Source organism: Capsicum annuum, chromosome 9 (genome assembly GCF_002878395.1).
Source record: "Capsicum annuum cultivar UCD-10X-F1 chromosome 9, UCD10Xv1.1, whole genome shotgun sequence".
NCBI classification, from domain to species: domain Eukaryota; kingdom Viridiplantae; phylum Streptophyta; class Magnoliopsida; order Solanales; family Solanaceae; genus Capsicum; species Capsicum annuum.
Window position 1 is genome coordinate 118,950,172 of NC_061119.1, and position 14,039 is coordinate 118,964,210.

Sequence of the window (14,039 nt, forward strand, 5' to 3'; positions counted from 1 at the left end):
CCCGAGACGTCACATGGTGCTTATGACCCCAAAGGACCACAAGCTAACCCTTTTCTAATATCTGTACCTGTACATTGCTTACTATCTAAAATAAATGCAGAAACTGGCCATAAGGTTCAACATATCTATACATACTCAAAAATGAAAACTGAATACTAATACATCTGTCTAAAAAACCTCTAAACTCTCTGAACTATGGAGTTGATGGGACATGTCCCCAACTAACTTTGACTACTGAAAATATACACAAAGTCTGATGCCATAATAGTGAACTGAGATTCATCCTTAAAAGAAGAGGACTCACTGCTACGACTACTGCTGCTGACTAGGACTGAACTACTGAAGAAACTTTGGGTCCTATGCCTCCGAACCTATGGTACCAATAAAACACCATAGCGCAAATGCATCTATATAGGGATGTACTGAGTATGTTGATGGGGTAGGGCTAAATGCAAGGGCTCATGCATGCATAATATCTAAACTGAATGATCATGAAAATGTCGCACGAGAACACATACATGAATGCACAGACCATAATCACAATCATCACAACTCTAAATACTGAAACTCGGATACCACTTTACTGTAGACTAAACTCACTACTGACACTGAGATACTAAATCACTGACTCATCTGATACTAGTAACTGAGGATCTAGATGCACTTACATAAAGGACTGAATTTTGAGCTTTACTGCTTTCGACTAATAGGATTAGAGATCAACATCTCTAACGAATGATTTCAGAAACTATTATCAATGATAAGAAATATGAATATATCTAAATCTGATAACAAGGATACTCAATAGAATCTGAGACTGTAAATCAAGCCTGTCTGGCGGTATATCTTTGAATATGATATCAAATAACTGATTATGAGCCAAGCCTATTTGACGGATGGTCTATGAATCAATGGAACTATCTGAGTTCCTCATTGAGATAGATGGCTGTATCTGACAGTCCTGATTTCTGAAGGTTGATACTGAGACTGAAACAGTAACTGAAATTGTGGGAAGTAGTTACTTAACCGACATGCCTTGACCTACCACAGGTGGGGTCCAACCTGTAACCCTAGTTGGAAAGGTGTCAATACCGTCCCACAGGTAAAGACCTCTCTCTGGTTAATCCTCTCAAGTGGATGACCCTTACTAGATAGTCGACCTAAGGTAATATAATAGTCAAATACTCTTTCGCTGGAGGTGATAGCCTTTTTCCTGAAGGTGACTCCTATATCCTGCACTGGTTACATAGTTCTGGAGGTCAGGGATCACTACTAATGACTCCAGCCTCTCTCACAAGCAGAAGAAGCCTCCATTCTTTCCCTCGCTCGGTGCTTGTTTCTACTCTCAATTAAAGACTCTGAACTGAATTCTTAACTGAATACAACTGGACTAAATCTGATACTGATCATGTTATCAAAAGATCTGACTAAGCAACGCTGAGATCACTTAGTTTCGTATCTGATGGAAATGGTATTGAATTATTGTATCTGACTGATAATGCAAAGCTTGGATAGATTACTCGAATCGCTTCTGAGATTAGAATTAGCACTTGATACTATTGGATGTAAGCTGATTACAAGACTGAGGCTAGATTACTAGTGATATGAAGATTATAGAGATAACTGAGATTACTAAGATTTCTTAAGTTCTGTAACTATATGAGGATACAATATTCTATAATTCATTGAGTTCTGAGATTCATGGCTCGACTGGAATTATCGTGAAACTGATATGGGCTCTAGACAACAGCTAAATTATTGGGTATAAATAACCCCAATACTCAATAACATTAAAGTAAAGCATAATTATTCTTTACTAGTCATCACCACAATCATTCATTCATCATCAAAATCATTCATGCATCTCTTCAATTAATTAGGAATTATATCACATGTTCATCGTCACAATCACTAGGACACAACTTCAAGCATATAAGGATTACAAATATCTATTCATCATCCCAACTCACCAGGGGGTCACTTAAAGCTTTTCAAAATCATAATCATATAGTAACATAGGGAAAAACATGCTACTAGATCATACTCCATTCAACAACGTCTTACCCCGGTACTTCATGCTTATATCAATCTTGACATGTATTCAGGTATCACATGGTTTGGGGAAACTTCATACTATCACGTCACAACTTACTTGCTAACCACATGGCATGTATTAAAAGCTTAGCATATATCAAAGAGCACAAAATTGGGGAATTTACCACTATCTTGTCTCAACTTACTCACTAAGGTCTTTTAACAACACTAAGCAAGTATGAGTTTACACCTACTTGGGGATTTTACACTATCATAGCACCATTCATTCGCTAAGGCATTTTATTAAACACTAGGCATGCTTCACCTAAGCTTTCATCAAACTTATTGGGGAAATGCTCCGCATATTCCACTATTTCTACACCCAAATATCATAAACACATCACATAGAAAACAACTTCAAGAGGGCTCATCATAAACATCATATAAATCCCACATACTAGGGTCAAAGCCCATAAATCTTGTAAACAAACAGGAATCGAGACTCAATAACTTATGTACCATCAATTTCAACTCATACAAATCATGTAATCTCACAAATATAAAATATTTAAATTTTAGAAAGGGTTCTTGAGCTTTTTGGATGAAAAGGACCCAAGAATCAACATCTACATACCTTGGGAAAAATCTTTTCTAGATGGTTCTTGGAAGGATTTTTTTCTTGGTTTATCTTAATTCTCTTGAACTCTCTTGAATTTATTTTGTAGAAGGATAAGAGAGGATTTTTGATTTTGGAAACCCTAGTTTTTGGGTGAAAGAATAGAGAAAATTAGACTAAATCCTGTGTAAAGGGGGTATATATAGGGGTTGAGAAAAGCCCCTTTTCGCCTTTGGAATTAAACTGAAAAATCCTGATTTTACATGCTGGCGCGACGTGCCATAATCGCGCTAGTTCACTGGAAATTGGACAATTGGGAAACTGCATGACGGTGTGACATGGTGGAAATCGCGTTGCCATCTTTGTTGAGGACTAGAACTATACTGCAATACGGTGGAATTGCGGAGGCTCACTGGATTTTGACAATTGCCATTTTGACTGGCTCCATGATGCGCTAAGGTACTAGGTGGCACACTGTCTCACTAAAATAGCTCTAACTCTTTACCTGAGTGTCCGATTTGGGTGAACGATTAGGCAAATTCCACATGATTCAAAGTATTTCACATTTACAAAGACACTTCTAAAAATTTTGGACTCAGCTTTTCACTTCGCCGAATACGCTCTAAGGCTCAGAGAAGAAGAGAAATTTATGAGGTATTACATATATGGATTCTAGTCATGTTAGCTATGAGTTCATGGATGTTTTCCCTACAAATTTGTCTGGTATGCCTCCAAAATGTGATATTAAATTTCTTATTGATGTTAAGTTGGTCAACAATATCATTTCTATTCTCCTTATAGGATATCCCTAGTGGAGTTGAAGGAATTGAAGGATCAGTTAGAGGATTTGTAGTATAAGGGATATATCTGACCTATTGTATCACATTGGGATGCACCTATCATGTTTGTGAAGAAAAAAGATGGGCCTATGTGTATGTGTATTGATTATTAGTAGTTGAACAAGTTGAAGGTTAAGAATAAGTATCCTCTTCCTTGTATTGATGATTTGTTTGATAAGATTAAGGGTCATTAGTGTTTTATAAGATTGATTTGCGATCCAGGTATCAACAGATGAGGTCTAGATCTTCTGATTTTAAAGACAACATTTTGGACACGGTACGATCATTATGAGTTCTTGGTCATATCCTTTAGGTTGACCAATACCCTAGCCACATTCATAGAGTTGATGAACTGAGTATTTAAACCGTATCTCAACTCCTTTATTATAGTATTTATAGATGATATCTAGGTTTACTCAGGGATCAACAGATTATGAGGAATATCTATGGGATTTGGTTTAGAGACTGATGGATGAGAAGTTGTATGCTAAATCTTCAAGTGTGAGTTTTTACTGGAGTCTATTCTTTTCTTAGGACATGTGGTGACCAAGAATTATATTATGGTCGATTTAGCCAAGATTGCTATAATTTATGATTGGGCTAATCCTACTTCTCCTACTAAGATTCAGAGTTTTATTGTTTAGTTGATTACTAACAGTGTTTTATTGAGGGTTTTCATTTATTACAGCTTTGTTGATCAAGTTGACTTAGAAGAAGATTTTATTTCAACGGCCCGATGCTTGTGAGATGAGCTTCCAAAGGCTTAAATATTTGTTGACTTTAAATACTATCTTGACTTTTCCAAAGAAGTATGATGGTTTTGTCATCTTCTATGATTCATCAGGTGTTTTCTTAAGTACTTTGTTGATGTAGGAAGGTAAGGTGATTGTATATGCATCTTGTTAGTTGAAACCCCATGAAAGTAATTACCCTACCCATGATTTGAAGTTGTACGCGGTTGTTTTTGCTTTGATGTTGTGGAGTCACTATTTATATAGAGTCCATTGTGAGATGTTCATGGATCATCTTCGCCTTCAGTATTTCTATAGCCAATGAGATCTTAATAGAAGGAAGCGCTATGGGATTGATTTGCTTGAGGACTGTGATCTTACTATTCTCTTTCATTTGGACAAAGCTAATGTGGTTGTGGATGCTTTGAGCTAGAATTCGACAAGCATAGGTAGCTTGGTGCATATTTTTACCTAAGATAGGCCTTTTACCTTATAGGTTCAATCTTTTCCTAACCAGATGGATATGCTGGCTATTTTAATATCTGGTTGTGTTTTGGCATTTACAGAGACTGGGTCTTCTTTGATAGAGAAGATTTGGGCTCATCAGTTTGAAAATATTGGGTTGAGAGTAATTTAGGATAAGGTGTTGAGTCGTGAATATAAGAAAGCCTCACTTGATAGTGATGGTATTTTCAGGATTGGAGGATGAGTTTTTATGCCGAGAGTGGGTGACTGGATTAGATTAATTTTGGAGGATGCCAAGTGTTCTAGGTATTCCATCAATCTAAGAGTGACTAATATGTATTATGACTTGAGGCAACATTACTAGTAGGGTGGTATGAAATAGGATGTAGAAGATTTTGTAGCTCATTGGCTTTGTTACTGGTAGGTGAGGGTCAATCTTTTATGACCTAATGGATTGCTTCAGAGGTTACCCATTCTTGAATGGAACTAGAAATGGATCACTATGATCTTTGTGATTGGCTTACCTTAGACTTCTCATGGTTCATACAGTTTTTGGGTCATTATTGACCGAATAACTAAGTCTGCTCATTTCATTCTGATTCATGTCTCTATCAGTGCTGAGAGGTTGACCGGTATCTATATTTGTGAGATTGTGCATCTTCATGGTGTGACAGTATCTATGATCTTAGATTGAGGTTCAGTGTTCATATCTTAATTTTTAAAGCACTTTCAGGAGGAGTTAGGTAGCCGAGTTGATCTTAGCCTAACTTTTCACCACCAGACAAACGGTTAGTCAGAGAAAACAATTTAGGTTTTAGAGGGTATGCTCCATGCTTGTGTGATAGAATTTGGAGGTCAGTGGGAGCAATATCTCTCTTTGGCAGAGTTGTTGTATAATTATGGCTATCATACCAGCATTGAGATTACTCCTTTTGACGCTTAGTATGGTAGGCGTTGTTGTTCAATAATTGATTGGTTTGAGGTTTATGGGATTAGACCTCAAGGTATGAACTTACTTCATTAGTCCTCAGATAGATTTCAGATTATTTAGGATAAACTTCGAGTGGCTCAGAGCAGGGAAAAATTCTATATAGATCGTAGACTTTGTGCCTTGAGATTTTGTATGGGTGATCGTGTCTTTCTTTGTGTTTATCCATGAATTGTGTGACGAGGTTTGGGAAGTGGGGAAAGCTTATCCCTAGGTATATTGGACCCATTGAGATCCTTCATACTTTTGGGGATATGGCTTATGAGTTAGAACTATCTCTAGATTTATTAGTTGTTCATCAAAATTTTCATGTTTCTATTCTTCGGTGTTACATTCCAGGTAGTTTCATGTAATTTGTTGGAATTCAGTTTAGTTAGATGAGTGGTTGTGTTTTGTTGGGCAGCTTGTCTAGATTCTAGCCATAGATGTTTGACGGTTGTATTCTTGAATTATTCCTATAGTTAAGGTCCAGTGGAAACATCGGCCTGCATATAAGTCTACTTGGGAGGTTAAGTCTTATATTCATAGTAGTTATCCCTGTTTTTCACCGATTAAGGTTTTTCCCTTGCCTTTAGTTGGAGGACAAATTATATTCTTAGTTGTGGATGATGTAATGACCTAATTTTTGGTGTTTTATGTAAAATATTTATTTCTATGTGATTTGACCATTTTACCTCTCCTAATGATTGTTTTATGGTATTTCTGGGGTATGAGGATGATTGGCATGGTTTCTATCATTTTTTACTGCTATTTGGGTGAGTTTAAGGTTTTTGGTGGCTTGGAAAACGTTATAGTTGACATTGGTCAATATTTATTGATATGTGTATTGGATGGCAAAATGAACTATGCCAGATGATACAAAATACAAAATTTAGGCTGTAACATGGTTGGTGTTGTATTACATATTTTATATCTCATTTTGGCCCTCAATGTAGAAAGTTGTAAAATTGGTTCTCGAGGGTCAATTTTGTGAAAATAATATCTTCTTTTTTAAATCTGATATTGCCTTTGATTCTGAAAAATTAAATATAATGGGGTAGCATATTTCTTTTGCATACTTAAAATTCTGAATGAATCTCGTGGGTCAACTGAGACTTGGAATTCTCCGAGTATCCAACTTGTGCACTCATTAAGTGATGCTTGGTCTCTTAAGAGACTTGGCCTGACAGCCAAAGTGTCACCTATGAGACACCAGGCTTGTTTTAGTGATTATTGCATAATTGATGGCCTAGTTGCTTAAGTGACACTAGCATGCCATACGCCTGTCTCTTAAGCGATAGCCAAGTCGCTTACGCGATGAGGTAGGCTTTGCTTAAATAATGCCTGATGGATTAAGCTATAGCCACCTAAGCAACCCAAAGGTCTCTTAGCCGATGCCTAGGTGGATTACACCCTTATTTTTGAGATTTTTTCACCAGTTTTTGAAACTAGGAGCTTGGGGTTCAATTTTTTGGGTATTTTATTCTATTTTTAGGCTTGATTGATTACAAATTCGTTCATTATGTGTAATCCTAGGTTGAAGGCTTGTTTATACTAGTTTTTAGCATTTGATTAGGTTATGGATTAACTTACTCCGGACTAGGATAGGTAGCAGATATTGGTATAAAAATATGTTATGGGTAACCAATCATTAAACTTATGTTGTTACTGTGTTGTGCCGGTATGCAGGTCTTTATTGTTGTTATTTGGTTATTTTAAGATATTATCAGTTATGTGTCACCATATGGGGTCTTATGTAATGATATTAGTGTGATATTTGAACAATTGGTTGTTATCCTATGTAGAATATTATCTAAATTGGTAATTGTGCAGTATGAAATATGGTATATCCTAGTTTATTGGTATGTGGATTGTATTGGACCATGAATAACTGGTTTATTAAGGGGATTTTTTAGGTCACACACTTGGTATATTGGTTGAAGTTAGAATTCTCATTTTCTTTGTTGTGAGAATTGTATCCCCACATCATATAAATTCATGATACATTGGTACCATTGTAGAGATACTGAAACACTGGAAACACTTATTTATGTCATCATTATAGACCCTCTTTAAGGGATATGCCGGAGAGAAGTCATAGATATTGGTATTGGTTTCGGACTTATATGGGTGGATAAACCCCTCATGGATCCTAATTTGGAGCATAGCTTGGTAGATGTATACAGAGGTTGTTCGAAAACCTCATGTATCATTTTACATCATTATTTTAATCATCATCATCATCATATTCATTTTCATTTCATTTCATATGTATATTATGCTCAATCTATGTCGTATTATTGTCTTTGATATGATGTATATCTATGTGTACATCATAATATATCTATAGGTGCTATATCTTTGTACTTGTATTTGTGTGTGGTATATATGAATATGGTAGAACTATTAGTGGAGATGTTGTGGGCTACTGTTTGGGACATTTTCTAATTGCAAGTGACGTGACTCTAGTGCGTATTTTGTATGCTTTGTTTTCTACTTTCCTTAGTTTTCCTATGATATCTACTGAATACAAGTGGACCGTAAACACCCCTACTTTGACCTTTCAGTGCAGATCCAAGTGTGAGTGCACCCCATGATAGTTGATTTAGGCAGTACTTGGAGTCTATTCAAGGTAGCAGTTGCTCTATTGACACGACCCAAACCAGTACCTGGCCGTGATAGGTATTTCAAGTCCGCTGCGTACCAAAGACCACCCCTTTTACCCTAGCCAACCAGAACACAATACAACTAGCAGTGGAAGAATTTTGAACATATAACAAGATAGCTAATAAACTAGTTTAGAAAGAAGTATAAGAACTTTAACATCCATAGCCATAGCCTCTAATAACCAAGAATATCCTAAGTCAGGACATGTCCCCGACCATAGCCAAAATGATTCCAAAAGGAATAGTGCAAAACATAAATGCACAAAACCATGAAATGAGGGTTCTCCAGAGTATGGAAGCTCACCTCTTCAATCTGACTCACCATCGATCCAAAAATCACCTAATCACTATGCAGAAAAAATAGAAGTGTCTTTGTTCCCTGCATTGCGTAAGGATACATCATTCGGAGATAGTTAGCAAGGTGCGTGCTAGTATGTAAATCAGGGAAGGAATAAAATATTACCATGATCAAGTCAGTCCAAAACCAGTCAAAAACCAATGCACACAGTCATATATATATATAATATATAATATGTCAGGATAGGGAACAAGTCTTAGGATGAAAGTAAAATAATAGCTGGGACTGTGTAGCTCAAACCTTCATTCTGACCCATGAGATATATGGGTCTTGCTCTGCCCTGCTAGTTGGTCTAGCTCCTACTCTACTGGTTAGGCCCCAGTGTATGTTAGCCATATGAACCTGTGATATCCAAAGAAGTACCAAGCCATAAAGGCTTCAACAATTTCAAAATGTGTACATGTATGTAAAGTGTGAACTATGCACACAGTCATAAAGACCAACCACCATGTCGAAAATGTGGTTTCAAGTATCGGTCGCTTAGGACCTCATTCTTCACGGCTTAGCTACACAACCCTCTTTCATCCCAATTAAAATATTTACACATTCCCATTTATTAAACCAAGGATCATTGATTAAGGCATATACCATTAGGATCGTCATATCAGTTACGCTTGCAAGCTTATAATTATGCCATACCAATTCCATCAAGTTAGAGAAATTCCTTGGCCCCTTATTATTATTAAATAAAGTTGACGGAATGCCACAACTCCCATTTTTCAGTAAATTAGGGTAATGGTACGACCCCTTTTGTTCATTAGATCAAGTTGGGGGAATGTCGCGACCCCTTTTGTTCATTAAATTGAGTTTAAAATAAAAATATGGCCAACATGGCCTTCAAAACCCTTTTTATCCATTTAACTATTTATGCAATGCAATAGCGTAGAGAAGTAACCCAAATAATATGATTAACTTTAATTCAGATCCAATTATGAAAGTGGGTTGAGGGAATACAATTTCCAAAACCAAATTCCAGACCAAAATCATCAAATTGGGGGAATACCTCGACCCCCATCCTATTCACCATACCCATGCACCCCAATGGGTTTTAAAATACATAAATAAAACATAAACACTAGCATTAAAACTATAATAATTCAACTCAAGTATCATTCCTTCCAAAACCCGCAACCCAAATCAAAATCCATATTCAAATCCGTATGAATAACCATTTAAATAGATGCTTTAATTAAAACTAGTTTAAGGGGAAGAGTAACATGCCTGAAAGAATCCCAATTATGAGAATAAATCACCACTTGGATTATCTAAATAATCAACCTTGAGAAACAATAGATTGTTCTTGACTTTGGGATTTGAGAGAGTTTAGGAATGCGTTTTATTATGTTTTTTGATGATAATGAGGTCCCAAAAGAGTTTTAAGGTCGTGGGTCACAATTAGAGAGAGGTAAATGAAAAAAGTGACCCTAATTATAACACAGGGAAAACTATCGTCAGTGACTATAAGCCCATGACGACTCATGACGTCAGGTTACGTGTCATCATCATGACTTGTAGTTTAGGAAGAGACATGGGGCCTCATCCTTGTTAACCTTATGAATAATACCCTACGACCCATATATGGAACTTATGACTTATAGCGTTCTAGTCGTAACCATAACAACGAGATTGGGTACCAACTCTTGTTTGGCTATGGAAACTATCCTATGACTCGTATACAGTCATTTTGACTCATGATATCCCAGTCGTTATGACAATAGTAAAATGGGGAGCCCTCACTGGTCACCCTATAACTCAAGCACTATGATCCATAATGAAAGCTTACAACTAGTTAGGTAACCTATAGCGTAAGCAGTTTACTCAAAATTGAAGAAATTTTTAGAGGAAAAAATTAAGGGTTACATTACCACCAATAGGATCATTCATCCCCGAATGAGGAGTCAAGGCATCCATTAGCACGATTGTAAAATAGATAAACAACCACAATTTCTTTAACATATTAAGAAATCAAAGAGAGTAGGAAAACACATACCTAAAGAACAGTTGTCTAATCCGAGAAAAAAGAATGGATACTTGGACTTCATGTCCTCGTTGGCCTCCCAAGTAGGTTCTTCTATCTTATGGTTCCTTCATAGAACCTTTACTGAATCCACGTTCTTAGTCCTCAAAAAATGGACTTGTCTATCTAAAATCTCAACTGGACTTCCACATAAGACAAGAAATAAAAAATTCCAACACTCTCAAGAGGCACAACCAAAGAAGGATAATCCATGTACTTGTTCAATATCGAAACATGAAAAATTGAATAAATGGAACCCAAACTCAAAAGAAAATCCAACTCATAAACAACATTACTCACTCTCCTCAAGATCAAGTATGGATCCACATACCAAGGACTGAGCTTTCCCTTCTTCCAAATTTCATCACTCCCTTCATAGAAGATACATTAAATAATACCCAATCACTAACCTCACACTCCAACTCTTCTACCTCACATACTCATAGGACTTTTGGAAACTCTGAGAAGACTTAAGTTTATCCCTAATCACCTTTACCTTCTCCATAGCTTGGTGATCTAATTCTGGACCAAACAACCTAGTCTTACCAACCTCAAACCATCCAATAGGAATCTACAACTCCTACCATAAAGAGCCTTAAAATGAGCCATGTCAATACTCAAGTGACAACTATTATTTTATGCAAACTCGATAATAGGAAAATAATCCACCCAACTACTACTAAAATAAATCACATAGGACCTTATCATATCTTCAAAAGTCAAAATGATCCTCTCCGCTTGTCGATCCATCTGAGGGTGGAATGCAGTGCTAAGGGTCACCTGTGTGCCCATGCCTTGCTAAAACGAATACCAAAAGTAAGCAGCGAACTACATACTTTAATCGGAAATAATGGAAACTAGAGCACCATGTAGTTTAATCTAAAATACCTCAAGGGATATTTTATAATCTAAGACTTCATAAAAGTAAACTACCATATATTTCCCAATTAAAGGTTTTATGACATGGTTCACTAACTTTGTCAATGTACTAAGAGCATTTGTGAGGCAAAAAGCCATAACCATTTTTTTTTAAACATCAAACTTGGTCTTGAAGGTTATTTTCCACTCATCAATCAGGTGAATCCAAATTTGGTGGTACCCACTCTTGAGATACATCTTTGAAAACATCAAATAAATATTTAGTTCATCTAGGACATCATCCAAATAGGTAATAGGGTGATTAAACTTTACCATTATATTATTGATTGCTCTGCAATCACTATACATGCTTTAAGTCCCATCTTTCTTTGGAACTAATAATATTAGAGTCATACATGGACTCATGCTCTTCTTGATATATCCCTTGTTGAGAAGTTCCACAAATTATATTTGAAGTTTTTTTGTGTCATCCGATTTCTTCAATTAGCTAGTTTATTTGGTAATTTGGAACCAAGCACAAAGCCAATTAGGTTTTTAATTCTCTAAAGTAGGGGAAATCCTTTCGAAAGCTCATTTGTAAATACATCATCATAATCCAAAAAAAAAAAGGGAATTAGTATGGGTAATAAGAGAAGTAGAGTGGTTAGAATAAAAAAACATGGGCTAGGAAAATTATGGTGTCATCCTTATCGACTTCTTTGAAAAGATCCTTGTTTCTAGTTAATATCATCATTGGACCCTTTCCTTTAAACTTCCTCCTTTCATTCCTTTCATCGTTATCCTCTCCATGGAATTCTTCCTTCCCCTTCTTTCTACTTTTCTCTTTTAATTCTCTTATCTTTTGATATACTTCATTCACTTGTGAAGATGAAAAGGGATAAAGTATAAATTTTGAATCATTCAACTCAAGTGAATAATGATTGGTTCTTCCATCATATTTGGTTGAAGATCAAATTTCCTTGGCATCCTAAGAAAAATGTGATCATCTTTCATAGGAATTACATCATAAATCACCTTGTCCTAATAATTTCCAATCTTAAACTGAATTACAACCTCCCTACTCACTCTCAACTCTCAACACTCATTTAACTATTAGAGTTTGTACAGTGTGGCATACTTGGTTGTTGCCAACTTTAAAAAATCAAGCATGGTGGGACTAAAAACATTAACACACCACTATCAAAGACCAAAACTCTCATATTTTCTTTGATAAGACATTTCAAAGGAATAGATTCTCCATTTGGCTCAGATCATATAATGCTTTACCAATCATTACTTATCTTACCACATTGTTTGGGATCATGGACTCTCCTTTTTGAGGTCAAGCATTATTAATTATGGCCTCTCTGATCATCACATAGGGTGTTGTAGTTTCTCCATCATCTTGATCATCCCCAATGTGCTCACTATCTCAAAACTCACCTTTTATTATACCTCTTATTCACTGTTCTTTTTTTGCTCTACCTTTTCTCTAAGGTAATACAACTTCTCTACTCAAAGGATGACATTTCTTCGATTAGGACATTCATTCACCTTGTGACCCCAACCATGGTATTTAAAATATTAAAAATGCTTATGAGTAGGATTTAGGTATTTATTACCTCTATCCTTTGGAGTAGTCTTTTCCATGGACTTTTTGTCATAAAACATATTGATTTCCATATAATTGTTCAATCTCAATAATGATAGACCACTTTCTTTTATTTCATCAAGAATTGGTCGATGGGTATCCTTTGGGTTTGAAATATGTATTCTTCTTAAGATTTCTCTCAATATCCAAAGCCTCTTTAAAGATTTATTCCACAGTAGCAAGCTTATGACAAGTCATTAAAAAGGAGATCTCCCTGCTCAACCTAACCTTGAAATTGATGATGGCATATTCCTCATTCTCTTGATACTAAAGATTCAAGATTAATTGTTGAAATTCATCATACTAAGCCAAAACACTCTTGTTTTATTTCCTTAAGCTATACAAAATGGCAAGTAACTTATGTGGATATCTTTTTGGCATATACTTTTGTCTCATACAGCCTTTCAATGCATCCCATGGTTGTGGATGCCCTTTATAAGGACTTCTTTGTACCTTTTACCATATTCCTACCATGTATCCTTTGTTCTTCATTTTTCTTCTAGTAGTGGCTGGGGTGATAAATGGTAGACTAGGGTCATGTCATATGTTTAGGTCGAGGCAGGGTTTGGGTCTTAAAGCTAGTCTGGGGTATGGGGAAATAAAGAGTAGGGCTAGGTGTGCTAAGGGTGCTTCTAGTTTGAGAGTTGGGTCCTAAAGCATAGGTACACTTCAAGGTAAATTTATAAAGCTGGTGAAGATTCTTAGAAAGAGGAGGGTTAGTATAGTGTGTGTTCAAAAAACTAAATGAATATGCACTTAGGCGAGAGATGTGGATGGATATAAGTTGTGGTACTCGAGTAGTGTGAGATATAGAAATGGGGTAGGTATCATAGTAGA